Source organism: Nannobrachium achirus (assembly GCF_963921795.1).
Source record: "Nannobrachium achirus genome assembly, chromosome: 15".
NCBI classification, from domain to species: domain Eukaryota; kingdom Metazoa; phylum Chordata; class Actinopteri; order Myctophiformes; family Myctophidae; genus Nannobrachium; species Nannobrachium achirus.
The window spans coordinates 59671827-59685761 of record NC_137822.1 but is presented as its reverse complement, the minus strand read 5'-3'; positions in this window follow the sequence as shown (position 1 = coordinate 59685761).

Genomic DNA, 13935 nt, shown 5'->3' with positions numbered 1-13935 from the left:
AAACATCTGCCTGCATCTGCCAGAGTAGTGTTCGCCTCCAGGGGCGTCGCACCAAATCCTGGGCCCTGGGTACAAGGATTCACTGCGGGCGGGCCCCCCATGAATGTTCTTCATAGGGGGAGGGGGTTCAACCCATTTAGACTGGGAAGGCATTATTTGGTGCTTTTGAAAAATAGCAGATCTACAAGCTCGCGGCGCGGCACCGACTCTTTGAATATTTCAAATCCTTCTAAGGTTTTTTTTGAAAAAAAAAGTAAAAAAACTATGTTTCTATGTCAGTGGTGTTCAAACCTTTTCGTGTGAAGGACCCCCAACATGATATGTATTTAGCCACGGATACCCATCTCAAAATATTTAGTTCCAGGGACCCCCCCAGAAGCATAATTTGAGTTACAAATGTTCGCTTAAAAAATACATAATATTCAAAGATTTGCAAAAAATGTTCACGACTTTTCAAAAAATAGCAGATCTACAAGCTCGCTTGTATATCTGCTATTTTTCAATAGTTAAAGCATACAATAATCAAGGCCCCCTCCACCTTGGGCCCTAGTAACTCAGTCCCACTTTCCGCCCCTTGTGACGCCCCTGTCCTAAGTTAAATTGCTCGCGTCAAAAGCCATAATCAGTTAGCATAATACCGAAACAAAAAACCCTTAGCGGTGTTTACTGTGTCGTTTTACAGTTAAATCATTTTAATTTAGAAGAGAATAACATTACGTTACAGATTGAACGGCGTCTGCCATGGGTTCTGGAGCCTTTCTAAGCACATCTGTACTTCAGATGGGTCTAAATCTTTAATCTAGTGGATCTGACTTAACTTATGATTCATTTATCTTTTTTTCTCTCTGTGAAGAGAGTCATTTCTCGGGTTTCCTCTGGTGCTGTTAGTCCACATGTCTCCGGCTGTGAATGCTCGGCTCAGCCGCTGCCAAAGAACACCGAGAATTTAGAATACAAGAATGGTCTGCACAACAATTGAGTCAGACCCTGTCAAATCCGACGACCCACGTATTTCTGGACACCAAAGTTTAGTTTAGTTTAGTTTATTTGATCACTCACATACATTTCCATACATCCATCCATCTTCAACCGCTTATCTGGAATCGGGTCGCGGGGGTAACAGTTCCAACTGAGACTTCCAGATTTCCTTATCGCGAGCAACTTCCTCCACTCCCTGCAGATCTACAGAGGCGTACCCAAGCCAGTTTGGAGATATAATCCTTCCATCTGGTCTTTGGTCTGCCACGGGGTCTCCTCCCAGTGGGACGTGCATCGAGGACCTTCCTAGGAAGGCGCTCGGGGGGGCATCCGTACTAGATGCCCGAACCACCTAAGCTGACTCCTTTCCAAGTGTAGGAGCAGCGGTTCTACTCCAAGTCTCTCGGGTGACTGAACTTCTAACCCTATCTCTAAGGGAGATACCAGCCACCCGTCTGAGGAAACCCATTTCGGCCGCTTGCACCCACGATCTTATACTTTCGGTCATGACCCACACTTCATGACCATAGGTGAGAGTAGGAACGAAGATTGCTCGGTAGACAGAGAGCTTTGCCTTCCGGCTCAACTCTATTTTTCTTCACAACAGTGCGATTTAGCGACTGCAAAACCGCTCCTGCTGCTCCGATTCTCCGGCTGATCTCCTTCTCAGTCTTCCCCTTTCTCTCATTCGTGAACAAGACCCCGAGATACTTAAACTCCTTCACCTGGAGTAAAGCCTCATTCCCTACTTGGACTGCAAAATCCATCGGTTTCTTGCTGAGAACCATGGCCTCAGATTTAGAGATGCACATTCATTTACAGGTCATACATCCACTTAGTCATTGTTACAGGTGATCCAGGTGAGTGAGTCCCCTCAACCCAGTCAAATCAGGTGACCTCGGCATGGCTCGTTTGTGGCTCAAGTCTGCTTGAGGCGTCGCGCCTCCGTCGTTGCCTTACTACTTCCTAACTTAATATTAGGGTATCTAGTCTGTTCTCACCCTGCGGGCCGAGTGGTCCGCCTCGCCGGGGGGCGAGCATTAATCGGCAAGTGGTACGTTTTGCTGAAGAAAAGGGGACCCGACTACTGTCGTACTTCAGTTCATGAAGTGAAATGTTTCATGTCAGGTATTCCCAAATTAATATTTGCATTTGGGTCGAACCCCTACCTAGAATGTCTTGTGCCAGCTAGGAACCACCATACAAGATTTGTGTTGTTAAAGGAGAACATTTGTTTATTTTGCAACAAGGGTTCATATTTGAGATTGTAATTAGAGAAAAGAAAAGATGAGTGTTAAATGTTTTCATTTACTGCTTTCTGTTGTTTTAGCTATTTTAGTATTTTGATTTCAGTGGGTGGGGGCATGCGTACAAGTGGCAAAATTTGTATTTCTAGACACAATACGATGGCAATTTCTTTGTTACTATTTACACCAGCAGTCCAGCACCCATAAGTCACATCTGGGGGCCTGCATGTAAATCTAAATCGTTAAAATCACTAACACAATAGAAAGAAGTAACTGGAAACATTTTAACACTCATCTTTTATTTTCTCTAATGACTATCTAAAATATGAACCCTTAAAAAAATGTTAAAAAAAAATCAAGATGATGAAAAACAGGAAATCTAAAATAGCTGGGGAGAATCTGGTAAAGTTTGTGCACTTGGTGCAAAGTTTTTGATTTTTGGTATGGTGTTAGGTATGGGTATAAGGTTTTCAAAAACCATCGCAAACAAATTGGGCTCGCCCCCTAGTGGTCTGTTTGCAATGAATCAAATATTAGATAGGTCAGTATATTGTAGACCACTAAGGGGTGAGCCCAACTTGTTTGCGATAGTTTTTGAAAACCTTATACCCATACCTAACACCATGTCAAAATTGAAAAGCTAGTTACCAAGTGCATATTTTATATGAATTTTTACACATTAAATAGGCATTTTTAGCTCCCGGCAGCCATCATGGACGCCATCTTGAAAATGATGGCTTTCCCGGTAGTTGTTTTTTCCTAAACTTTTAGTATGTTGTTTATCATACCCAATAGTAACAGAATCCATTGAAGAATCTCTTTTATGAATTATTTTGGGTTTCAACCATATACTGACAGATCTACTATTGAATTCATTGCAAACAGACCACTAGGGGGCGAGCCCAACTTGTTTGCGATGGTTTTTGAAAACCTTATACCCATACCTAACACCATACCAAAAATCAAAAACTCTTCACCAAGTGCAGATTTATTATGAATTTTTACACATTAAAACCCAGTTTATAGGCATTTTCAGCTCCCGACAGCCATCGTGGACGCCATCTTGAAAATGGTGCCTTTCCAGTAGTTATTTTTCCCAGATTTTTTAGTATGTTGTTCATCATACCCAATAGTAACATAATCCATTGAAAAATCTCTTTTATCAATTATTTGGGGTTTCAACCATATACTGATGTATCGAATATTTGATTAATTGCAAACAGACCACTAGGGGGCGAGCCCAACTTGTTTGCGATGGTTTTTGAAAACCTTATACCCATATCTAACACCATACTAAAAATCAAAAACTTTGCACCAAGTGCACGAAATTGATTATTTTTGACCAGATTCTCCCCAGCTACCTAGATCGGCTATTTTTAAATAGCCAATGTCTAGTGTTTAAACAGATTTTGATGCTACATTGAGACATTTTGCATGGAAGCTCCTCAAGTTCCAACCCCCCACTTTGAGCACCACTGACTTAGATCAGCTAACACAGGAAGGCAGCTCAAACCTTCCCTAAAACACCCTGGCCAACGCTCCACACATCCTAGACTCTTCTCCCTCATTACAGTCAGATCTGCAGACTCACTCCCCATTTTCCGTCGTGTAGTCTGAAGACTCACCTCTTCAGAGTCAGACGCCACGTCACTTCTCTCTCCTCGTATTTCCTTCTTGGTCACCTTTTGATAGATGCTAGTTACACTATAGATGTATGTTTGTTACTTGTTCACGTTTTTGTGATTTAGATCAGTGGTTCTCAAACTTTTAAAGCCGCGACCCCCAAAATAATCATATTTTAACTGGGGACTCCTGACCCTGCTGAGCGCTAAGAGTTGAGGAATTATATTTTGTATAACACGGTTATTGTGAAAAATAGCAGATCTACATGCTCACAACGCCTTGCGTTGCGAGGCGTTGTGAGCATGTACTGCCTCTAATATTTGACAATTTGGCCAATGTTTAATTTGTCATTTTAGAGGTATCAAATAGTCCTTAAATTGTCACTTTCAAAATGTGCAGATACCCTCTATACACTTAAACTTTATGTTGGTTTGTTTACTGTTGAGAATGGGTTTTGCTTGACAGCGGATGTTAATGTTATTTAGATGGTGCCATAGATAGCATGTTTTTAGACAGATACTAGGTTTGATGCTTGTTCCTTTGAAGCATTACATGCACTCTACTTAAAGTACGTGACTATTTACCTTGTTGTTTGTTGACTAGGAATCATGCTTTACTCTGATTTACAATTATAAGTTGCTCTGGACAAGAGCGTCTCCCACATGCCTAAATTGTAATTGTGAATTTAAAAATAGCAGATCTACAAGCACAGAACACTTCGGATCACAATGCACTGTGAGTCTGTAGATCTGCTATTAGGGGTGGGTGGTATTAAGCAACAAACACCAGCCGTGCGCGCACACACACACACACACACACACACATAATGCAGTTCATGCAGAGTTTCCCATTTTCATCTCTGCACGATATTTTATCGGCTGTGGGACATTTCGTTTTGTAAAACCCAGAAATATATCTTACGGTTACACTCGTCAGAATGAATTCAATCAGGGTCCAGGATTCATCTGATCTTCCAGTGTTAGCTACTGTATTCCGATTTCCGAATGTTCCATTCTAGCTCCTAAAGAGTCTGTGATTAGAGCGAAACCCACAGCATCAACTCCGTTCTATAATTTACCTCCACAACAAGACGGCCTAGCATTGTTTTGACGTGCAGGGCTCAGCTTTGGAGATGATGGATGTACGTTTGCGTTTGATGAAGTATTTTTGTATATACCACACGATTCAGTTTGTGGCCCACAGAGTTTGTGCTTTCTTGACATATTACAGGAGGATTTGAGCATAAAAGAAGTATGAAAGTCAGGTACAGTTCCTGTCTGGACTCTTCCTGACAGACCTTCCCACCCATAAGAGTTTCACGCCGTTCATTTTGACAGAGAATTATGCTTTAGCTTTAGTCATAGTCTTTTGAAAACAATTCCATTTAGTTGTTGTCATATTTAAATAATCTGAAATGTTTTAGTTTTGGTCTAGTTTTAGTTGACTAAAAAAAATGACCAGGATACTGTCACCAAGATACTATCCTCGTGACAGTATCCTGCCAGTAAGTATTTCACATAGTATTTTTTTAATTTGTATTTGTATATATACAAAAACTTTTTTGTATTTTGTGCACCTCTGTCTGTAGCATCCTGATGCTGTGATGCATACACCAAACCATCTCCACCACCTCTCCATTAGCGGTGCTTGGCACCGGGGGAACTCTCTTGGTCGTGCAGAAGTCCACCACCATCTCCTTGGTCTCGCTAGAGTTGAGCCGGAGGTGGTTGGCCTCGCTCCACTGCACAAAGTCCCTCACCACACCATCATGGTCAGCTGTGTCGTCAGGAAGCATGAGGTCAGTCCGTTGCCCTCCCCAGGCTGGCACATTAGACACTGGGTGAAAAAATTGATAACAAAAATGGTGGAAAAAAGTAGTAGTAGTAGTGCGTGTATCAAAACAGCAACCCGGTATCGCCAGTGGAAGCTTGTGATTGGCTGAACCGGAGGCAGGGAGCGCTCCGTTGTGTTCGCCTGGACCGCGCGGAGGTGACGAAATTCGGGGGGATGAAGATTTACTATTCTGTCCATAACGGCAGACGGCACATAAGCCGGTAACGGCGCTGAGTCGGCTCATGCGACCGTCGCAGACTCGCAACGCTCGACTATGTGATGTTTCATAACATATATAATCATAAACATTATATATTCATATTTTGGTTTGATAAGGTTGTAGGCAGAACAATTTGTCCTTGTTTGTTATTTGACTATTTTTACTTAAATTATAATTAAAGACACTTCATAGTGAATTAGTGACTATAATAAATAGCCTATGTCATGATTGCTAGATCAGATTGTGTTTATAATATAACGCTGGCGTGCCTCCGTCATCTCCACCGAAAACAAGCGCTCCCCCCTTGTTCCATTGTCGAAACCGGGGTGCTGTTTTGATTCACGCAGTTGTAGTAGTAGTAACAGTAAGACGCCTAAGGCAAAAAAAAGTGACGAGATTGCACAGGACGGAATTAATTTGCAAGTGTGATTCGAGTTGCAGTTGGTTGTTTAAGTTGGACAAAATGTGGACAAATTATTTTCCCAAATATGAATATATGACTGACGTCTGACATCATAGGTGTCTTATGTTATAGACCACATGAGACTCACACAATATGTCCATATATGGGCATTCCGAGCTATGGGCAGACGCTCTAAGGGCGAGAAACGACCTCGCCCTAAAGGGCAAAGTTGCGTACATGGGCGCTTGCAAATGGGCGTGTGCACATGGGCATGAGCTCATCATTGTGATGTCAGAACAGGTAAGCTATATCCTTCTGCTCAGCTGGTCAAGTCATCGTTGTGATGTCAGAACAGGTCTGTGCAAATTCATTCTATCTTGATCATTAATTGTCATCAATGTGATGTCAGAACAGGTCAGTGATAAGGAATTCTGTCTTGGCCATTCATTTGCATCATTGTGATGTCAGAAGAGCATGAGTTGTGACAGACAGACATGAGCTGGAGGGTTTAATACGTAAATAACCAGTAAGACTCCCTAATCGGGAGATAAGCGACCGTAGGTCACTTATCTCCACAAATAGGGCAAAAATGTGTTTTGCCAAAATCTTCCTGATCCATGTTGATGACATGAGTGTAGACATACTGTGTAGTGATTTTCGTGATTTTAGGGCAAGATCTGTAGGAGCAGTGTCCAAAAATTTGTTTTTAAAAATCGGCCTGGAGGTGGCGCTATATGGGAGAGATTCATGTTGATGGGATGAGTGTAGACATACTGTGTACCGATTTGCGTGATTTTAGGGCAAACATTGTAGGAGCAGTGTCCAAAAATGTGTTTTGCAAGAATCGGCCTCATGGTGGCGCTAGAAGAGGGCCATGTGAGAAATGAGGAGTGGGGTCTCCGCGCCGGCAAGGCGGACGAATAGGTACCGGCCCCGGCTGTCCCGGTCGCTCCTAGCCAGAGTTACGGCATTTTATGTGAGCTGCAGTGTAGGGGGTCCTCCACTGGGGGCGCCACCACTTTTGCATCCGTTCTGGAGCACCAGGAGTCGGTGGTCCCCGGGAATTCCCCGTGAGCAGCCCCGTTGGGGTGGTCATTTGGTCAGTTTAGCACATTTGGTCATTTTTTACATCTGGGGGTCCCCCAGGGAGCTGCGGGGGTCCTTGGAGGTTGTAGTTTGGCAGGTAAGGAGTGTGTGTGCAAAATTTGGCATGGATCGGGGCAACGGTTGCGGAGATATGAGCAGGGCAAGAGTGTGACGTGTGAGGTGTGACAGACAGACTGACTGACGGACTTACACTTTGTGCAGGGTTTGATAGTAAATGCGACCTACGGTCGCAATAAAACACAAAAACAACAAATCACAATGTCAAAACATGAGGTCCCCCCACTGTACACAGAAAACCATCCAACGGTTGCGGGGAAGTTTGTTTAGTGCAGCAATGACTGAGAGGACAAAACTCCTGCTAAAACAATTCTGCATCTTCGCCCGAGGCATGAGGTGGAAGCAGCGATACAGAGGATGATCAGTGTCATTTGTTATTGAAAGTGCTAAGCGTGTGTGGCCTTATTGTTCATATCAGTAAGTTTGGGTGTGAAAAGTTAGATGATGTTGGAAGCAATACGGGTAATACTGTGTAAAGTTTGTTTCTGTTAGGTATGGACAGTATAGTGAAAAGAAAAAACAACATGTGGAGCAATACAAGAGCCGGGTTGAATAATGCTTTAATGTCTTGACTTTTGTCAAACAGGGTCAATCTTTGATGACTTCTACATTCCTTCCACGTGTAGCTGTGGGAGACGTGTTTATACATCTGACTGACACACGGTAATGTTCATGGAAATCTACTTGATGAATGCCTGGAGAGGGAACTAGTCTATGATAATTTTTTTTATTATTATTCTTTGTGCGGTGGACATCGTTTCAAGGCTTGACTGAGTGCGTAGCTATAACTATGTAACTACCGGTATGTATGAGCATGAGCTGCAATACCGCTGGGTGACCAGTGGCAGGCCTGGGTGACCAAGTGGCACTGTTGAGCAGCCGACACACACGCACACACACACGCACACACACACACACACACACACACACACACACACACACACACACACACACACACACACACACACACACACACACACACACACACACACAGGGTATAGTATAGCTTAATGAAATAAACTGCTCAAATGCAGCGCACACTTTAAACTGGGTTTGTTTGTTTTTGACATTTTTCATTTTTATATTAAAAAAAGTAAAAAATAATGGAATAGAAAATATTAATAAAAAGTACATGAATAACTGAGCGATTGACAGCCTGGTCTATGGTTTTATTCCTTCGTGAATGCTTTTCCTGACAGTGGGTCTAGCTGTTGAGCCTTCACCTAAGACTCTCTCTGCCTGTCTGTTTACAGTGTCATTTTAATGAGCATCCTGACACTTTAGACACAAACAACCAGGTGATTGACAGGCTACAGGTGCCAGCGACGCTCATCACAAACTACTTGCATTCTTCCGTAAGGAGGAATGCTTATTCTCTGACTTGTGTTATATAGTTTTCAAACTATTACAAGAACAGTGAAGAATAATTTCGACAGCCGTTGCATATTCGTTCAAAAGAAGGCATTTTGCCCATGCATTGCACATCTTTGGTATTTGACCGTCAATGGCCTTTGTACCACTTCTGCATTTAGCAAGTCTTCCGGGGTGGCTATTTTTAAACCCACCCCCCACACCGTCTGAGAATCTAACAGTGTCAGGTGTGTGTGTTCTGTACTACTACTGTGTTTACCAGGTTGAGACAGTAGGCTTCACTCTGGAGTGAGCAGCGAGGGCCATTCCAGTTCCAACGAAGCGCACAGTCAGTCACTCTCTCTCTCACACACACGCCCACACACACATAGAGGGATGGATGAGGAAGACAACGCTGCTGCAGAATCTGCTGGTTCTTCAGATTTGGTCGTGAAAAAGAAGTCAACCTCTGGATATATATGTCGGCTTTAGAAAAGGAGGATGTAAAACAGCGATGAGTTCTGTAGGTCGTGCTTCCGCATTGTCGCGAGTCGCGACGATGCAAGGCAACTCAAGCAACGACTGTACAGTTCAATGAGAAGTCATTTTCATTTCCCCATCAAAATAAATAAACTCCACGATTAAGCTTACAACGAGGTTAGCATTCACCAGCGTCGGCAGGTTAGCTACTCACCAAGTTAGCATTTACCAGCGTCAGCAGATTAGCTACTCACCAGGTTAGCATTCACCAGTGTTAGTTTTACTGAGGTTAGGGTTAAGGTTATAGGTTTAGGTGATCGGACCAAGAGTTGGTCAACAGTGCCCAAATTTGGTTGACTTCATGACTGACCTCACTGATTCTAAACATTGCCCAAATCTGATATACCCGCATCCTGAAACAGTGACGAAATTTGGAGATGACTGACATCATTGACTGACCTCACGGAACACCATACCGTATATGGGCATAAACGGGTGAAACAGTGTGCAAATTTGGAGATGACTGAACATCACTGATACATCTTAACTCATTTAGTGCTCCTGAAATTAACGGATTATAAAGTCCACGATGCCACCTTCAGGCTGCATTCACTCCCGTTATCTTATTTTGAAGGCCAGAAGTCCACAGCGTAAACACTTCCGGTCTGACGTCATCGCGTCCTGCGCCGGAACCGATCGTTGTTTACGTGGTGTCATGGCGGATCGGCTCGGAGCTTTTCTCCATGTGCTTTATAAGCGAGCATCTGCCTCCATCTTTGCTTCTAAAGTGTAGTTTTGAGATAATGGACATTAAAGATGAGATCCCCCGTCCACCTCAATGTTATGGGATGACTATTTTGTGCTCGTGGAGCCGTGATGATGAGAAATCAGCGACGGATTTCGGCTCCGGACCTTCCGCCATTGTTCTCGGTAATATAACCGCCGTTACAGTAATATATTACTTTTCACGAGTATACTCGGGATTGGCACCATGTGATACTCGAGTATTTTTCACAAGTCTTCTCGGGATTGGCACTATATGAGTTAAATCCTGCTATCCTATTAGCCGATACTTTCACCTCAGTACACCCTAACCCTAACCATGGGCAAGGACTAGTATACTATAACAATGTGATGACTCAACCAGGCAAGTCCCATCCTATTTTACAGTACACTTTAAGACAGAATAAGACAAACTAAGACAGAATAAAGCCATAATAAGAAATAATGTGTTGGTAATTAGAGCTAATATATTTTATTAGACAGAAACAAAGACAGAATAGCGGAAAGAGCGAATACATTCTCTGGCACCGGCACCTGCCGCAGAACTCCCGCGGCAGACACTGCCGCACGACCGGCAGTCGCACTGCATCGCCGGCAGTAGGACCGGCGTCCGCTGCACGGACCGGCAGGTCCCGTCGCGGTAAACTGCCAGTCCGTGCGGTGGTGGCTGCCGCGGCAGTTACCAGCGATGCAGGTCCTACCTACCGCTCCGTGCGGCGGCCGGTCTGTGTGGTGGCCGCCGGTCCTATCGCCGGCGATGCAGTGCGACTGCCGGTCGAACTGCAGGGACTAAGCTATTCTGTCTTTGTTTTTATCTAATAAAATAATATTAGTTATAATTACCAACACATTGTTTCTTATTATGGCTTTATTCTGTCTTATTGTGTCTTAAAGTGTACTGTAAAATAGGATGGGACCGCAATCTGGTAGTATCCTATAACTCCCTTTTTCTGTGGAAATTTCTTTCCATCCGACTTGGCACCATTGACACGTCATCAACTCATCATAGGTCGCCAGGTCAGTTAGTGCAGTGTTTCTCAACTAGTGGTCGAGCAAAAAATGTGTTCTACAGTGTTGTGTTATTGTGACCACGGGTCGCATTTACTATAAAAACCTCCAGATCCTGTGCGTGACACCTCATCCCAGCTCAGCAGAAGGATATAGCTATAGCTATAGAATTCCGCCTTGTCTGACATCATAGACCTATGATGACGTCTGACATCATACAATCCCTTTTATGCCCATATATGGAGACGTCATTATTGGTCACACTTGCAAATGAACTCCGTCCTTGTCCCTTTCATGCCCATACTGTAAATGGAGACCCCTGAACATCAATACACATTGCATGCCATTGAGGAGCACATACTCTTTAATTCAAAAAGCTGCGGTTCCCCGCCATTGAGGAGAATGTCCCTCAATTGGTCTTTTTTACATCGCCGTCTCCTGAACACAGAGTTATGCAGGAACTCAGTTTCCCACCATGATGGTTTGGGAGATGATGTCAACAGGAAGTGACAAAGCCTCCATTGCCTTCCATACAAACCTCACCAGAAAAATGGCTTTATCTCTGAACTTATCTCTAGATTGCGTCGATTGTTTTCACTGGGCCCTATCTAAGCTTATGTGGGTCTTCAAAATAAGGTAAAATCTTTGAAAATCGCTGCCGGTGGTAACCTGAATTAATAAAGATTGTATTAAGCCCATATCTGGGAATGCACCTATGTAGACATATTGTGTCATTCTCATGTGGTCCATGAAGTCAAACATCTATGATGTCAGACATAAAAAAAATCTCTATATTTGGCCACATTTTGGCCAACTTAAACATCCAACCAGCTCTATGCATTTTTTGGGGGGGCAAAGTTGATCCCATGTCAAAGTGCAGTCTGCTGACCCAGGCGGATGCGTGCACGAGCCCATGTGCACGAAACCCATGTGTGCGACCTCTCCCTTTAGGGTGCATGTATTACTGCTATACCTAGTATGATGTGCAGGATGTTTTGAAAAAAAGTGTAGCATCCTCTAGATTCCTCTACTAACCATTTCATCCACCATTGAAAACGTGCTAACCACAGCCTGGACCTGGGCTTTTATCCCCTCCGAAAACTGGACACTTGAGATAATACATTGTGGGTTCTTAGGTAAGGCACTGTTTTGGGAGAACCCGGAGAAGACTGTGGACTACTTTGGGATATTTGGGGGTGAATATTGGCCTGGGTACTGGGAAGCTGTATGGCCACTATCAATCATAGGTTTTGAGAATTCGCTGAAAAAAAAAGAATTTGCTTGAAAACATTTTTAAATGGATTCGAACAATTTCTCAGCTCTAAATGTTTGTGCACTTTAATGTTGACATCAGAAAGCTATGTTGGTGTTGTGTATGATTTTTCGTTTGTTTGATTGATTGAATATACGTAATTAGCAGTTCAGATACACAGTCTATTTTAAACCCATCATCACCCATGTTGTTGGAACTTCTTTGTTCCTCGTTTATGTTACAGATAGGCTATATAATATATAGCCTAGCGGGGAACATAGTACCTTTTTTGTGGGGGTAAGTGGGGAACATAGAACCTGGGGAACATAGGACCTTTTTTGGTTAAGCGGGGAACATAGAACCTTTTTGGGGGGGGGTAAATGGGGAACATAGAACCTGGGGATATAGGTACGGTCCCGTTTTCACTACCTTTGTGCGACCGGCCTTATGATGAAGCAGGGCTTTAGGCTACTTTGCAAAAAAACGTACAAATTTGAAACTTTTCTGCCCGGCAGTAACGATATAATCCCCAGGTTCTATGTTCCCCATTTACCCCCCCAAAAAAGGTTCTATGTTCCCCACTTAACCAAAAAAGGTCCTATGTTCCCCAGGTTCTATGTTCCCCACTTACCCCCACAAAAAAGGTACTATGTTCCCCGCTCAACTTACAATAGGTTCTATGTTCCCCACATAGAACATTCCTTTATAATTATTAATAACAACTCAAAACACCCAATAATGGGGAGAGATTGCGACTATTAGTGGGACAGGGGGCACTAGGGTCATCTGGACACCATACTTTTGTTATGTCTGGGCATCTGGACGAGTGGGCTCCTGGACATCTGGGCAATAGGGACATGTGGGCATTTGGACAAGTGGGCACATAGACGAGTGGGCACTTAGGGGTGGAGACATCTGGGCACCTGGGCAAGATGTCCCACCATTTCCTGCATTTAGTGGGGAACATACATGTTTTTGTGGGGAACATACAGTAGATCCTGTTTTGGGTTGAGAGGGGAATATAGAACCTTTTTGTGGGGAGGGTGGGTGGGGAACATCGAACCTGGGGAACATAGAACCTTTTTGGGGGGTAAGTGGGGAACATAGAACCTGGCCCTGGGGAACATAGGGTGGACCCCGTGAAGACAGCCGATCTACAAGCACACAACGTTGTGTGCTTGTAGATCGGCTGTTTTCTCTAGTTTAAATCATTTTTAAAATGATAAATGCAAAACGAAGAGTTTTGAACATAGGCTACAACGGTATAGACCTATAGCTTGTCTTTGGCCTACTTTTCCCGCTCTGATGGTCGCTTAGAATTTAAACAGCGGATGTCGTGTCGTGTGTATACAGCGCAATAAAATGTAGGCGTCGAAAAAACTTTCCTCCCGTCCAGTCCCGTCCCCGTGCACACCGCAATACGACCAATAACGGCGCCGCCTCGGGCTCGCCGACTCCTCTGATTTGCTCGCCCCCCCTGTCCCGCAGAGTGAGTGACAGCCCAGCCGCGAGGAGGAGGGGGGAAAGGTTTAGTAGTTCTCCTCCTCTCTCTCAGTCTCCCCCTCTCTCCTCTTGTTTAGGGATGGGATTTATG